The sequence below is a fragment of the Tympanuchus pallidicinctus genome, unplaced genomic scaffold (assembly GCF_026119805.1).
Source record: "Tympanuchus pallidicinctus isolate F22 unplaced genomic scaffold, pur_lepc_1.0 scaffold5, whole genome shotgun sequence".
NCBI classification, from domain to species: domain Eukaryota; kingdom Metazoa; phylum Chordata; class Aves; order Galliformes; family Phasianidae; genus Tympanuchus; species Tympanuchus pallidicinctus.
This window is the reverse complement of record NW_026294769.1, coordinates 61,118,064-61,135,399: the sequence shown is the minus strand read 5'-3', so window position 1 is coordinate 61,135,399 and position 17,336 is coordinate 61,118,064.

Genomic DNA, 17,336 nt, shown 5'->3' with positions numbered 1-17,336 from the left:
GGTAAAACTGTGTATAACCCTCATTTACTAAAATTAGTACTCCTGTATATTTATATTCATTAGTGATCTCTTTAGTATCTTCCTCCATTTGAATATAGGGGATAAAACTATATAGAAGAAGAAATCTAAAAGGCAATTGAGCACAAATAATAGCATAAATTTCACTAAATCTGAGAAAATTAAAGACATAACATTGAAAAGGAAGATTAAATATAGGCAATTTAAATAACATTTTTTGATGATGTAGAAAGAAGGTAATGTTTTATATCTGCAATTATACATGTATATATAAGGGATATGCATATATATAAGAGATACTCTGAAAGTAATATCTTCCTGTTTTATTATGTTTATCCATAGTACCAGAGGTAGATGTTGGAGGCATGGCAGTAGAGGCTGAACATTTCTGCCAATACTTCCTTATATTCTATTGCCATATGACAGAAGGCAGCAGAGGGGAAGACTGACAAAATCGTATCTGACGTGGATCTGCAGATGAAGCAAAGGTGTGTCATTGAATTCCTCCATGTGGAAAAAATTGCACCCACTGACATTCTTTGATGCTTGCTGAATGTTTGTGGAGACCAAACAGTGCATGTGATGCACAGTGAGTGATGAGTGGTGTGTTTCAGCAGTGGTGACAGTAACATCTACACCTCTGCTGGTATAGATTTTTATGTGTGGCATGCAGGTTCTTGTTCACCACTGGTGAAAATGCACAGCTAATGGTGGTGACTGTGTTGAAAACCAGTGTTTGTAGCTGAGAATTTGCTCTGTCAAATAGATAGAGAAGATCTAGTTTCAACTACCCTGCCATGGGCAGGGAAACCTCCTACTAGACCAGGCTGCTGAAGTCCCATCCAACCTGGCCTTGAACATATCCAGGGATGGGAAATTCAATTTCTCTGGGCAATCTGTTTCAGTGCCTCACATCTACCTTCACAGCAAATATGTTTTTCTATCTTATTTAAATCTACATTATTTGAGTGTCAAGACATTATACCTCATCCTATTGCTATACTACCTGATAAATATTTTCTTTCCAGATTTCTTATAGGCATTGTTTAGGTACTGGAAGAATTGTATGAAAGGGGTTAAAGGAATTCTGTTTGAAGTGCCCAAATAGTGAGATGGCTACTAAGGCAGCATATCAGAATGCTGTCGATGGTACATAGTTGAGAGTATGTGTTGTGTCTCCTAAATAATGCCATGAAAGATGGAATCAAGCTGGATAAAAAAAGCATCAAAAGCTGAATCTGAAGCCTACTTTATCATAACCTAGGGAAGAATCAAATACAAGTTTAATTTCAGAAGAAACTACTTTATTCACACTAAGAAATAAATAACCTGGAAATAAATGACTATTTTTTAATATTTTAGCTGATCAGTAGACAAACACCTGGGTCTGAAAATAAATTATTTAGTAACATTGATGTATGTTATACTTAAAAATTGAGTCTGTCAAAGGAACACAGATTTTCATCTATAAAAAGTAAGTGGTAAGATTCTAGAATAAAATCTTGAAAGGGATAGAAAGAAGAGAAAAATCCACAGAAGTCTACTTGAAATTTCCCATATACTTAGTATGTTTTCAAGATTCTTTTCAAGCCAACTCCTAACCATCATTCTGAAGCAGCAGATTTTGCAAAATTTGTCCCAGTCTAAATATCAGTTTTCAATGCCAAATCTTTCACTAGGGAAAATTTTTAAATCTCTGTTTTCACTGGCTATCTCCAGTGAAAAAAAACATATCCAAAAACATATATAAACCCCCATACTATTACTTTTTCTTATTCTTAATATAGTTTATTCCATGGTATAGTTGCATTGTTAACTGACAAATGCATTTCTCAGCCAGACAAAGCTGGCTGAAGTTATATCTTTGATGTAATTTTCCATTACAAGATCTTTAGTTTTATTTGGCACTCTGTACTCCTCCAAAGTAAATTGCTTTCACAAGTCACTAGAGGTGGCACCATTGGTATTTCAAACATTTCAAGGTTTTCTATGTAGTTTTTAAGCTCACCATTATATATTCTATTATAGTTATTAGAAATACTCATCAGACAAATATTATGTTGACTCTGCAGTCCTGCATTTATTCCAGTCATTATAGGGAGAACAAACCACAGAAAAACAACACAGGATATGTTAGACAGAGACGGTATAGGGCTTGTTTTTTCTCTGCTTTATTCAGCTACAAAGCTAGTTTAAGGGAAAGTCATCAGGGGGAAAAGAAGGAATTCCCTAATAGAAAGAATATTTACACTGTGTGAAGCATAATTTTAGTATTCTAGTGCTTAGGATGAAAGAAGGTGTTGTCATAACCTATTGATTATGTGGGAGTGACTGACAGCTCCTACTAACTCTTTAGGATTCTTGTCCTACCAGTTATGAATATAACTGCTCCTGAATTTTAGATAAAAGTTTAGGAGATACTTTCACATTTGAGAAAAAGAATTAGGCGAATTTTTAATGTTTTTTATTTCCATTTAAAAACAAATGTTCTTAAAATGTATCTCCATAAACAATGTAAGACTACATAGACTAGATGATATTGAAATGTTCAAATATGCTAGTACCATTCTATGATTTCATATCATTTTTATGGATTTTCATCACAGTCATTCTTTCAATGTCCAGCTCCCTCTGACTTTCTGGTTTTCTTCTATGTAGCATTCAATATGTTAATAACATAGGTTAATAAGAATGGTAGAAAATTATAAGCCAAACTTAAGCACAGAGGAATAATTAGTATCTGTCACTATGTCACATCTTGAAAAATAATATAAAGGTGTCATTCCAGATGATAGGAATCTATGAATTCATTTGAGCTTAATATTTACCTTGTACCTAAAACAATGAAGCAGAAATTGGATTACATATACTGCCGTATCCTCACTGATAAATAACATCATTTTAAACATTTTCTTTGGCTTAGTACTGCATATGCATTCTAAATTATATGACAGAAGACTGACAGAAGATGCATATTCAGATGACTGCAGTGAGGACTGCAATTTTGACATACTGATGGACTTAAATTACAAAAGTATAATCTTCCCACACCATGTTCCTTTGGTTTTATTAACCTGGCTTAACATGATAAAGTAATAAAATGCACTGTATGGAGATTATGCCTGCAAATCAGATGTGATTATAATTAATAATCCTACCATATTAAAAATCATTTGAAGAACTTTGAACTGCCAGTATTTAAATTATTTCTGTTACATTCTGTAAAGCCCCATAAAATTAACAGCTTTATAAGACTAGCTTTAGAGAGTTGATGTCACTGACAGCTCTTCATAGTTTGATAGACAGTCTAAAAGTATTAAGCAAAATAACCCCAAAAAACTAATGTAATAGAAGAATTCTGTATTTTCTTCAATGTTTAGGTAGTATGTAGGAACAGATTGTTTAAATTAGAGTAAAGAGCATTTGGATTAGAAACTGTACTATTTGTATGTGTAATACTAGCTATATTGCCAATCTGACGAATATAGAATAACCAACTGTAAAAGAAGATCTTTTACATATTGTCATGTCCTGCCTGTAATGGGAGGAAGACATGGTCAGATTCACAAATCTCCCTGGTCACCTTGATGTAAAACAATAGTCAAGGTTCAAACACAATAATCAATTTTAATGAGAATCTCTGTACTACAATTCTCTTAAAAGTACTGGCACTTTTACTGTCTAAGCTGTGCAGCTAAACGTTGTGACTTTATATGAAATCAGCATAAGTCCTGCATTACTTAACCACTTTACAAGAGAAAAAGAAAGAAAAGATTTGCAGGGCAGGGAGACAGTGGAGAGAAAGATGAACAGAGAAAGAGATCACCAGTTGGGTACCAGCATTGGTTCAGCCAGTGAGAGAGATCCTCCATTTGTGAGAGCTCTCCTCCAGAAGTTTCAAAGTAACAAAGACTCCCAGAGATTCTCTCATGGGGCTCATCATCACAAGTTCATCAGTAAGTTCACAACAAACTAGTTGGTAATACACAATTTTTCTGTAAACACTTATGCAGTCTGCACAGGGCTCCCTCCTTCAAAGCATGTCTTCAGGCTTCAATCTGCTGTGATGTTTTTATGTGATGGTTTTATAGTGATGGTTTTATCTTGCCAGAATTTGAGACAATTCCTGGCAGACCACAGATAGTGTTTTTCATTTGTCTGCTACACACTTACACATGTACGCATGTACACCACTTATGCATGAATGAACCTAATAGATAGACCGGTATGTATGTGTAGCATGACCCGAAGTCAAATATAGGTGAAACCATGGGCACTGAGCATTTTCTTCTCCCTTCAGTGTTGTTCATGTCATGAAAGAACAGTAATGTTAAAACTATCACTTACGATGAATCATTTTTCTAAAACCCTTCTGTATGCAATGAGAAAGACCTTTTCCCATCAGGATATCTGTCCAGTATGAGTGGATAAATTGTATTCTGAAGATGTTTGACCTTTCCCATAGATTTCAAAAGAGACTAAATAATAGCAAAGCCATATGTTAACTTTTCTCTGGTTAAAATTGGGTAAAAATAATCCTGCATCCAACCCTGGAACCCTTTTATCTTATTTATCACAACTAGCAAATGCACCTTCTTTTACCATTTACAACAACACAGTGTCCGCTATGAAAGTTTGATTCTTCTTAATGATTTTTTCCTTTACCTCAGTGTTCCAGATAGATAACACTCTTTTTTTGCACTAATGAGACATGAAAAACATCACACTAGGATCCAACCTATAGCTTTTGAGAAAACTAGCTCTCTTGGCCTTTCTGACATGAGAAAAATTTGAATGATTTTATATTTGCCAAACAGGGCAGATACGATAATAACCCTAAAAGAGCTTTGTCCATGCTACCGTGATCTTTCACCGTAAGATTAAAGGCCATGTGTTTGATATTCCTCTAGTGAGGCAGAGAAGGATGAAGTGAAATGTAAGAGCTGCTAATACACCTGAGTATTGTTAACAGTCAACTATGGAGAAGCCAGAGCACCATGAAAGACAAGTGCCTCTATACAAGATTAAATTAATATAATTGTATTCCACTCAGTGAGGACGTTTAAGCTCCACTTAGATTTTTTTTTTTTTTTTTTTTTTTTAATTTTTGAAGGGGAATTGGAAGAAAGAGAGAAGGAAATGCAGACAGTTGGATACTCTCTACAAAAGCAAATAGCTTGTAGTTTTGTGTTTTTTTGGCAAAACAGACTAAAATACTAAAACTTCCACTACTGAAGGTGTCTCGCTCCAATTTGTGGGAAGGAGATGAGGTTCTTTTAATATTTGTATACCCGTCATGAAATGAAGAAACTATGGTTCATATGTTAGTCCAAACAGTTTATTATAAATCCTAATCAAGGAGACGGGGAAGGGAAGGAGGGCGATAGAATAGATAGAAAAAAAGATAGAAAGCGGGGATAGTCACCACCAGGATCCAGCAGTGGTCCCGTTGCACAACATTTCGAAGGTCCAAGGCAGAAGCAGCAGGGAGAGAGCAGCAGCAGCGTGGCCGGCCTTGGGCAGCAAGCAGGTAGCAGGAAGAAGTCGCAGAGCCAATCCAGGAGGAAGCAGCAGGACTCAGGTAGCAGGGCCAGGAGAGTCCATCAGCATGCAGGCATTCCGTAGTGAGGAATCTGATGGCAGACACCTTTGTTCATCTGCATGCAGGTAGAGCACAGAGCAAGTCCAGGAGGGAGAGAGGCAGGTCATGAGGCTTCTCATGGTAGAAACCTCTTCTTCTTCATGAGGAATCTCTTGCCAGAAAATCTCAACCTCATGGTTATAGGTCCCCATTTTATCCTTCTTCTTCTGCCAGTGTGGCATTCCTGGGCATGAGCAAGAGTCATGTGAGTACCCCCTGCAATGGCCATCTCCCTCAAGATAAGTCCACACAAAAGACCACTTCATGGCCATTAAGCTGCAGCTTATCTCTCTCTCTCGTTGCCTGGCCTTGTCCATCTGTGTCCCTCAGACAAAGGATTTCTCAACCCTTGCCCAGAACTTGCTTGGACTTGTTCATCTGTGTCCCCAGCAAGCTTTGAGACAATGATGCAAAAGAATAATCTCTTACAAAAGAGAATATCATCTCCCTAGTCCTACTGGCTACACTATTTCTGACACAAACCAAGATGTTGTTGTCCTTCTTGTCCACCCAGGCACACTGCAAGGCTCACATTCAGCCGATTGTTAGGTAACACATCAATATACTTTTCCTCCACACAGCTTACCAGCCACTCTCCTCCTGTCCTGTAGTGATGCAGGGTTGTTGTGATTGAAGCAGAGGACCTGGCACTTGGTATTGCTAAAACTCATTCAGTTCACCTCAACCCATCCACTCAGCCTGTCCAGATCTCTCTGAAGGGCCTTTCTACCCTCAGGCAGATTAACACTTTCTCCCAACTTGGCATCATCAGCAAACTTACTGAAAGTGCATTCAATTCTCTTGCAGTCTGAAGAGTTAATCACGTGACATTCCCCCCCTTTGGGAGAAAGATGGAGGACGACAGAGAAAAAAACTTGATTGAGATAGGATAAACTAATTTATTGAAAGGAATATTATATAGTACAGAATAATTAAGAACAATAAATCAAACAAACCAAAATGAAACCAGAGGAGAAAGAGTCAGTTCAAGTCTTTATTGGCAGGTCCTCTATGGTTGGCTTCCTGGAAAAGACAAAAGCACCTCCCCCTTACCCAGAATCAGAAGATCGTGTTGTCTGGAGCCAGAACTCACATGAAATAGCTGAGTACTGGAAAGCACAACACAAAGGAAGTGCATCCAGCACAATGGTTAAGTATCAAACAGCCTGCTGCATGATGCCATGATATGGAATACTGATATTCCATACTGATAGTGAAAATCTGGACAATTGTCTTTACTTTCAAATTCTGTAACTGTACATTACATCTCAGTTATTAAGATGACTAAAACATTGTCTGCTTCTCAAAATGTTAGTTATGAAATATGAAGACAATAGCAATTTTAACAGATGTAAGGGCTATTTTTCCTCCACACATATAAAGCTGTAATTTTCTGACACTGATTCACAGCATTATCAAAATTGTATTCATCATTTAAAATTATTAATTTAATTAATATTTCCAAACCTCAAAGGACCTAGTTTGAAGATAGCTTAGGTACTTTATCTAAATGAACATTGACTGGACTTAAATATGATGGAATGGATTTAGCATAAACTTCTTGTCTCTGTAGTGTAGAGAGGGCTTTGTAGTGATTTTAAGTATATATAAAATAGAGGAAGGGAAACAGCATGAAGTGAACTGCAGGAAGAAAAAAAAAAAGAAAGAAATCCAAAAACTTACAAACTTGTTGGTTCTATTGTCTCTTTGATTAGTCTGTCACAAAAGATTGTGAAGATCTAAGCAATGCTTTGATGAAATATCAGAAAGCCCTCTAGAAAGTCTTCTAGCCTTGCAACAAACCTTTATCTCACAGTTACCTTCCTGAATGTGCGTCAATATCTAATCTTTCTCCACAGGGATAAATGAAGAATTTTGTTAAATCAACAAGTGTCTACCATTTAACTGGGAGTTTCAAATCTGTCCCTTTTTGGACACAATTTTTCTTTCTGACTCATCTTTCTTGTCTATGTTTTTATTTCCTTTTATCATCCTAACTGTAGTCACTCAGCTCCTAAAGTCCAACTGTTCTTACTCTAGCACCCTTCTCCCTCAATCTAATGGAATTTCCTGCACATTTTCAAGCACAACCTCCTACAAATCTGTCAAATAACATCCTTTCCAGTTTCTGCTGGAGAGTTCCAGAAAACACTCACAGCCAAGGTACTGTAAGAGTTATCAAAGTCCTGCTCACAGATTCCTCTCCCTCTTCTCAAAATTCACTGCCTATTTTACAAAGTTGCCTCTTCTTATTCATTTTATTCCTTACTCAATTAATTTCCTTATGTGTAAAGAGTGAGCTTCAGCCTCAATTGTAGCTTTTGGCCTGATTTGCATCTTCTGTGTTTTGCTCCTGCAGTTGTTACCAAAGAAATGAAAGAAAAAGGAAGACAAAAACTGGACAAGATTTTCTTTGAGCACCTTGAATCATGTCGTGGTTTTCTTCCTCTAGTTATATGCCACGTTTCTCTGTTTATGTTCCTATTATTGAACAACTGACTGCAATACATGTTTTTGAATAATTTACAATAGTGCATCTGAATCCTGGGCCAGGTCTAATGGCAAACAGTCCTATATTTTTTTTGTGGAAAGCTGGAGAGTAGCAAAGAAATAAACAAGCAAATGTGAACAATCATTCATACTTCACTTATATTACCATTTAAATTAGAAATATGTAAAAGTCAATAATATGATGAAGTGGTTAGAAATACTCCTTTCTACTAGTAGTTAAATATTTGATTCTTCATGCATCTCTTTCTTCCACTTTTCCTCAAGTTCTTAAATACCTGCCAAAATTGTTCCCTAATTGCAATTATTCATCCTAGAATTAATATTCAAAATGTCAAGCATAAAAATAGAGGTAAAATTATAACCGCAAAGAAGGTGTTTTCTTCAAACTTTTGATAACAGTAAATAAAACATTTTCCTGGAAAAAATCCCAAGAAATTAAATAAATGATTATATTTTCCTTCTATGTTAATGACTATAGCTTTGAAAATTTTTTTGTTTGTTTGTTTGTTTGTTTTTGTTTTTAATTAAGAGCATTTGATCAGCTTAGTTTTACCTAAACAATCCTACGATCATTCTAAATAAGCTATTTCAGTTGATTTGGGATGCACAGGAAAATTAAGAGAACGCTTAGGATTACTTTTGTGCAAAGATATCTTTATGTCAACATCATTTTATACAACAAGATTTTACAGAGGCATGAATATTAACTACTATTCACTTTTATTATTAACAAGTAGTGAACATCTGCTATTTTCAGTTAAATAGGAAAGAGGCCTTTCTCCAAATTCCCTTAAGCTTTTAATCAGTGAAATTAAACCCAGAATCAAACTTCATGCTTTAAAAACATGCAAAGGCACACTCACCAAAGTCAAACCCCACTGAGCATGAAAACAGCAGGAAAAATATAAACAGAAACCACTACTAAATGCTGATTTGCTGAGTTTCTAGGTCTTTTAATGTTCCTTGGATGGACTTATCAGGTTTACCTTGGTGCTTTCACTCTTCTGACTTTCAAGTTGCCACTCAAACTACATATACTAATGAAATTTTTAAGAAATGTACTCCCCAACCTGACAATACCATTGTTTCTTTTTCATCTAAGGTGCTAGACCTTGATTCTGTGTATTCTGTTTTCTTGACTGACTTATACTTGCCAAATGATGATCTTTTTCTTGATGATCTTTTCTATAGATCTTTTGTGTGTTTTGTGCTTTGCCTCATGTTGTGGCTTAAGCTGAAGTGGATGAAATTAACAGAAATTAATGACAAAGTCCTAAGCAGACAAATCAGCTACATATAGTGGACAACATAGCAGAAGTATAACAAAACTTGAATCTAACAGAGCTTTAGGGAGATTCAGTTACTCAGAAACTTTTCAAATACAATGGAGTCTTTATATATATATATATTTGTTTTATTTTATTTTATTTATTTATTTAATAAAATAAATTTTATTCATCGCTTTCATTTGAATAATGTTTTACTACTTGCAATACCAAGAATCTGCTTGCCATTGGTGGAAATTTGGGTCTATCTACTCTTGTTGTATTACTCTTTTACCTTCTTAGTTTTGAACATCTTTGATCTGTGTTATTTTCAACATTGACACATTCGACATATCTAATTGAGATCTAAAGTACTATAGCTAAATCTGGTCCTCTAGGAAAATCAAAACAAAGCAATGAGAATAACACTAACACAATTCTTCAACTTCTAACATTTTTAATAGCCATTTTCCAGGATAGAAAATGAGAAGCAATCTTGGGAAAGCATCTCATCTAATACACTACAAATTCTTCTATGTAGTGTTCTACACACCTACTAATGATTTTTTGGCCCTTTTGGCAAGGTTCTTGGCTCCGGAGTGGATGCTTTCTGCACTGAAGCAAAGAATGGCATTGGCTGGTGGAGAGGCAGCCCTGTTAGGGAGCACCTGCCAGGTGCCACTGTCCTCTGTTTGACAGTGGTGTTCTGACATCGTGGGGGTGGATCCATAGCAGCAGTGGGATCCTTTGCATGAATAAAACAAGCCATCAGGGAACAGAGCGACCCAGCAGCAGCACGAACAGTATTGGCAGAGGCAGCGTGTCAGGAGTGTGTGGCATAGCAGTTTGCATGGGCAGTTCATGCAGGGCCAGGCAAGCAGGGAGGATGTGGAGGGCAAAGTAAAAGAGAACAAAGAAAAGTTTTTGAAAAATATATTAACAATAAGAGGAGGGCTAAGGAGAATCTCCATGCTTTACTGGATGTGGAAGGGAAAGTGACCGCTGCAGATAAAAAAAAAAGGCTGAGGTTTCTCAATGCCTTCTTTACATCTGTCTTTAAAAATCAGACCAGTTATTGTGGGGGTACTCTGCTCTCTGACCTGGAAGTCTCACATGTGGAAACAGTCAGAGACCTACTATTCCACCTGGAACGCCACAAGTCCACAGGGCTGGGTGGGATCCACGTGAGTGTGCTGAAGGAGCTGGAGGAGGTAATAACCAAGCTACTCACCAAGTCACTATCATTTACCAGCATTTCTGGTCAACTGGAGAGGTCCCAGAGGATTGGAGTTTTGCCAGCTTGATGCCCATCTACAATAAGGGTTTTGTAAGGAGGATCCAGGGAACTACAGGCCTGTCAGCCTGACCTCAGTGAAGGTTATGGAGCAGATCATCTTCAGGAAAATCACATGGCATGTGCAAAATAATCAGGGGATCAGGCTCTGCCAGCATTTGTTCATGAAAAGCAGGTCCTGCTTGAACAACCTGATCTCCTTCCAGGATCAAATGACCTGCCTGGTAGTGAGAGAAAGGGTGTTGACATAGTCTACCTAAACTTCAAGCAGAGTCTTAAACACTGTCTTCCACAGTACTCTTCTAGAGAAGCTGGTAGCCCAAGGCTTGGGCAGACACACTCTGTTGGATAAAAAACTGGCTTGAGGGCTGGGCCCAGAGAGTATTGGTAAATGGAAACACCTCCAGATGGCGTCCAGTAGTGAGTGGTGTTCTCCAGGGATTGGTATTGGGTCCTGTTGTGTTCAGTATTTTTATTGATGACAAGGGTGAGGGGATTGAGTGCTCCCTCATTAAGTTTGCAGATGACACCAACTTGGCCAGAAGTGTCAATCTGGGGGATGGGAGGTCCTACAAAGCAATCTGGGCAGACTGAATAGCTGGGCTGAGGCCAATGGGGTGAGGTTCAACAAGACCAAGTGCCTGGTCCAGCACTTTGCATACAACAACCCCAGGCAACGCTACAGGCTTGGGGAAGAATGGCTGAAAGACCATAGAGGAAATGGACCTGGGGTATTGGTTTATGCTCAGCTGAATATGAGCCAGCTGTGTGCCCAGATGGACAAGAAGTCCAATGGCATCCTGGCTTCTATCAGAAATAGTATTGCTAGCAGGAACAGGGAAGTAATCATCCCTCTGTACCCAGCCCTGGTGAGGCAGCATGTTGAGTACTGCATTCATTTTGGGCCCCTCACTACAAGAAAGACATTGAGGCCCTGGTGCGTCAAATGTCCAGAGAAGGTATCAAAGTTAGTGAGGGGTCTGGAGCACAGGTCTTATAAGGAGCAGTTGAGGAGCTGGGATTGCTTAGTCTGGAGAAGAGGAAGCTCAGGGGAGACCTATCGCTCTCAACAGCTACCTGAAAGGAGATTGTGGTGAGGTGGGAGTTGGCCTCTTCTCGCACTGAACTAGCAATAGGACTAGAGGGAATGGCCTGAAGTTGCACCAGGGGAGATTTAGGTTAGGCATTAGGAAATAATTCTCTGAGAAGGATGGTCAGGTGCTGGAATGGACTGCCCAGGGAGGTGCTGGAGTCACCATCTCTAGAATTATTCAAGAAACTTGTAGATGTTGTACTGAGGGACATGGTTTAGTGGAAAATATTTATGATAAGTGGACAGAATGATTTTAGAGGTCTTTTCCAACCTTGGGGATTCTATGATTCTGTGATTCTATTATAGTAAGAAGAGTTCAATGAACCTAAAATTTATATTCATAAATATATTAATATATATAAAATGAAGTCTAAAATATGCCCAATAGCTTTACTGTCATATGAACATAGATGTACTTCGTAAGAATTAATCCAAAACTTCATTTTAATAAAATCCTTGTCAGTTGTTAGTTCCTGGTATAAATCAGATTTATACCTGAAAATTTAAATCTGAGAGTTTGCAAATTGTGTTTTTACAGGTGCCAACATTGAAGTTGGTCAGACTCTTTAAATACCAAGAAAACTTGTTACGTGCCATAAAAAATGTTCATGCAATAAAATTCTGTTTCTGAAACATACAATTTTTGTAGAAATTTGCAATTGGAACTCTAATGCTATGAGTACATGGTGAGATTGTATGAACCTGAACTGTTCAAGAGTATCACATGGATTAGAGACTGTTATTTCTACATTGTCTACAAGTTATGAATGAAATTTTTACTGCAAGTCAGTAGTGAGCAGTAAACATGTTTCACCATTCCGTAGAAATGCTTTGCTGTCAATTAAAAATAATTCCATAGTGTATTAAAAAAAGTATAAAAAGCAAGAAGTATATTACTGAAAATAAATCATGGCCATAAACAAATTCTGATGTAATTCTTTGTAACAACTTTATACTTGAAATCCCCATATGCAAGGATGTAGTAGGCTGGAACTCTTCATAATATCTTTTGTAAAAATATTTGCTTTCTGACTAATATGATGTTTTTGTTGGTGGAGCACAAAGAAACTTTGCTTTATATATGTAGAAAATTGTAAAACATCTTTTACCATTTTCTTCATGTCCTAGTGCTTCTCAGAACTGGTACCCTATAAAATAAGGCAGTGGTCACATCTATAACATATAACATATACCCTCAGTCCGAGTCTTCCTTGGTTTGAATGTAATGCTCCTGTGATCCTCAAAATTATAACATCTAGGGGTTTTGAGTTTTTTTGTTTATTTTTTCCCATTCAAAACTGCCCTAAATTATGGTAGCAGTGTAGTGTTTTTATAGTCACTAACAGATGATCAGAAGAGAAGATTATATGCAGAGAATGCCCTGAGAATCCCACTTGACAATAGCATGACCATGAGCCAGAAACATGGCACTGCTGCACAAAAGGCCGATGCTGTCTTGGGCTGCACTAGGAAGAACACTGAGAGCAGGTCAAGAACACTTCCCCTCTGCACAGCCATGGTAAAATGTATTTGAGTGCTGAGTCCATTGCTGTGTTACTCAGTACAAACCTGTCAGAGTTCAGTACATTATCTCAAATAAGATCAACAGCATTTTACAAGGAGATGTTCAAAGGGTTGTGACAGTGAAAAAACAGAAGAGAAGGCTTAAGCTTAGGGAGATCTGATATATGTGTAAGAATAACTGATTGAGGTTGAACACAGAACTGTAACTATGGAGACAGATTCTTCTCAGTGGTGCCCATGAGAAGATAAGAAACAACAGACATAATCTGAAATATAGGAAATTTCACTTATTCATAATCAAGATATATAATATAATATATATATATATATATATATATTAACTGTGAGAGTGGTCTAACATGGGAACAGTTTGTCCAAAGAGGTAGTGGAGTCTCCATCCTGATAGTTATTCAAAACTGACTGGACACAGACCTGAGCAACAGTTTGAGCAGAAACTTTAACTAGATGGCTGTCAGAGACTTCTAGCTTCAACTATTCTGCAGCTTTGTGATTGTATGAGTGGGACACTGTGGGAGTGCAAAGTCTGTGGGAGTGAAATTAAGCCCAAACTTGGCAAAGAATGTATTTTCTCCTGGAATTGATCTTACATAAAAATATATTCCAAGTTTTGTTGAGACTTCCCTGTGAAAAGTTCTTTCTGTTCACTTCAGAATGTGACATAGGACTGGTCTGCATGTGAAAAATTGGAGAAACAGCACAGGAGAAAAATACAAACTAATCTGACAGTTAAGTGTGTCATACATTTTCTTTATGCAATAGCTTTTCTACAAATATGAAGATTGCATTTACCTACTTAAAATCTTTCTATATTTAAAGTCATGCTTATTATAACTCCTACCATTATTACCATTACTTGGCACTAAAGGGGCACATTTGTGATTCCAAAAAAATGAAATAAGCTAATGTCAAAAATAATGCACATAAATCTGAGTATTGGCTCAATGACTTCTTTTTCCTGTTAGATTAGTGTAATCTCTAAATGTTTTCTTTTATATAGCAGTTCATTACCAACTTTCTGTTCCTGTAAGATGTGGAATTTTTTGAAACTACTTTGCAGAAAAAAAATCTACACAATATAAAACATAGTTTCTTAGAAGTTCTGAAGATTCTTCTTTGATACATCTCAGAAAAAATAGTAGCCTATCTTTTCCTCTTTAAATAAAATAAAACATTTAGCTATGTAAAATAATTGCATTATTATTCCTCAGTAACAGCTGAAGTAAAATTAAAATGAAAGTTAATGCAAATATGCTCAAAAAATGATGTGGGTCCTGGTATTAGATCCAGTCCTGACATCATGATTCTAACCAGAGTTATACAGAACTGGTAGGAAATATTTAATATTCCTACATAAGATATATGCTACTGTATAATAAAGTAAATTAGTATCAGATCCTTCTGTCTAAGAGAACAAGAGCCAAAAATTTCACCTAAACTCAAATTGCTTACATTTTCTTCCCTGAATAATTAACATGGATTTGTTTATATAATTCCATAACTATATAATTAGTTGTTAGAATTCAATGCAGAAAACATTAAATGTCTGAAAGCACTATCATCTGTGTGAATTACAGCACAAATATTTTCATTTTCTTTTTTTTTTCCCCCAATATCTCAGTTATTAGCTTGAGCAGATTTCCACAGTAAAGAAACTGCTGATTTTTTTGCACATTCTTTCTTATGACTGAAATGAAATATTTCCCATATATTCAAGAATTCATGTCAGCAGGTATAGCTGAATGTCATGCACAAAATAATTAAATAGTTATTGAAAGCCAACCAAACGAAAAGACAAGAACAAATTATAAAACTGAGGTAGAGAGAGCTTATGAAAATATTATACATGTACATCAATATGAGTGAATGTAGAGACTACAAGACAAATTCTACATTCACATATGGCTAAGAACAACCCGAGACAGGTAGATACTAGAAAACATGCAAGAAAGGCTATTCAGTATAAGTTTCTTCAATCTGTCTCCAAACTAAAATTAAGACAACTCAGAACTATGAAAAAAGCCATCTGCTGACTAGTGAACATAAGGTCCATAGATTCACTGTCTTACAAAACAGAGACAATTAACTTTAAAACTTTATTTAAAACTCTGTTTGATCTGAAAATTCTGACAAAATGTCTCTCAAATTCCTGAGAAAAAAAATATATAAATAAATTCTTATGCAACAGAAAAATAGTTTTTTTCTTTTCTTTTCTTTTTGAATTGTCTCCTATTTGAATTTCACATACCCCAAAAGCCTTCATTACAAATAGCAAGTCCTTTAGGCAATGCCTATACATTAGGCATATACACAGGACAAGGTGGTTCTGAAACATCACTAGCAGTTCACTGACATTCAGTACTGAAGGAGAGGAGAGGTGAAATTTTTAATTTAAATTTAAAAATTTCACATCTACAGACTCTTTAGTGGGATCCTGCAAATCATACAGAATTTGACCCAGAAATTCTGGCTATCAGTACGTTCTACTGATATAGTTTTGAGGAATATGTAAATATGCTGAAGGGAAAGAGCAATAATTACTCTGGGTTTAGCTCTGCGGATAGTTCTTTTTTCTTTTATTCCCCAGGCATTTTCTATTTTCATAGACATTATAGCACTGAATGCCATATTTGAGATAAATCTTTCAGCTTTCAAAGATCAGAGGTCAGTAGTTACTTTTCATGTAGCATCAGTCATTAATAGGATTCTACTCAAAACAAAACAAAACAAAAAATCAGTTTGCTTCATATCTTTCTATAAAATTTACAAAAGAGATTTTATGGCTACATTAGATTGAAGGTTATTTGTTCCACTGGAGTCAAAACTGGTAAGAAAAATGTCTAGAGTATAAAAGGAAATAATAACTAAAGCAACCATGTTTGGAGACAAACAGCTAAGAAACAATCTCATATTTTGATATTCTCAGAAGGTTAGTTACAGTGTTCATATTTTGAATCTCAGTCCTAGAAAACAGATCAAACACTACACAAAGAAACAATCATTATCTTGTATTGAAAATGGATGTTAGACCTTTTATACTGCAAGTGTAAGATGTGAGGCAAGCATGATTTTGTTAAGACGGAAAACATTTTCAGAATAACTTCAGTGTTGCATGGGATATAAATCCTTTTTCCAGTTTCTTTTGAGGTTTTCCACTACGTCTGAAAAATTGCAACATGTTCTGCTGGATGTCACAGAACATTTTATATACAAGCTGGAATAAGTCTCATACATGTATTTAAGCAAAGATTTTCATGCCAGTTTTGCAAAAACTTTAGTTAAGAGTCAACAGTTCCCCTTTGCTCCAGTGTCTTGGCTACTAGATACAGGATGTCTAGGCTTTGAATGGCTTCAAAAGAGTTGTCTCCAGAAACATCTATCAACTTCAATGCACTGAGCACAAAACTGATGAAGAGAATTTGTTGATTTTGTGATTTACCTACATGATACTTGATGACTCGAGTGACAAAATTTAATTTATTTACCTGGAGTAGAGATCACTTTTTTTTTCTTTTTCCCCAAATATTTGAGATTTATTTGATGCAAACTATATTTTTTGTAAATATACTTACCAAATATTTTAATCATATATATATTTCTGAGCAGTAACATATATCAATTCTACTTCTGATAGCTCAGGAAAGCTCAGGAAAATGTGTGAGACAGGCTAAATGAAAGATAAAAAAAGAAGAGGAAGTAGTAGGAAGAAAAAGCAAATCTAAATGGTAGTAAATGAGATTAAAAACATGTACATATAAACAAGTTTAATCAAGGTTGTTAACATCATAAAGGAGAAATGGAAAAAAAAAAATACAAATGTTGAAGGAAACCATATGAAGAAGTGGAAAGAGGAAAAAGATGATGAAACCAATAGTGATCAGAAGTGAATAGAACACGGCAGAAGTAGATGTTTACTTTTGGAAGAACAGTTTTGGAAGAACAGTTGAATATCAGGTGATGTAAACAAGAATG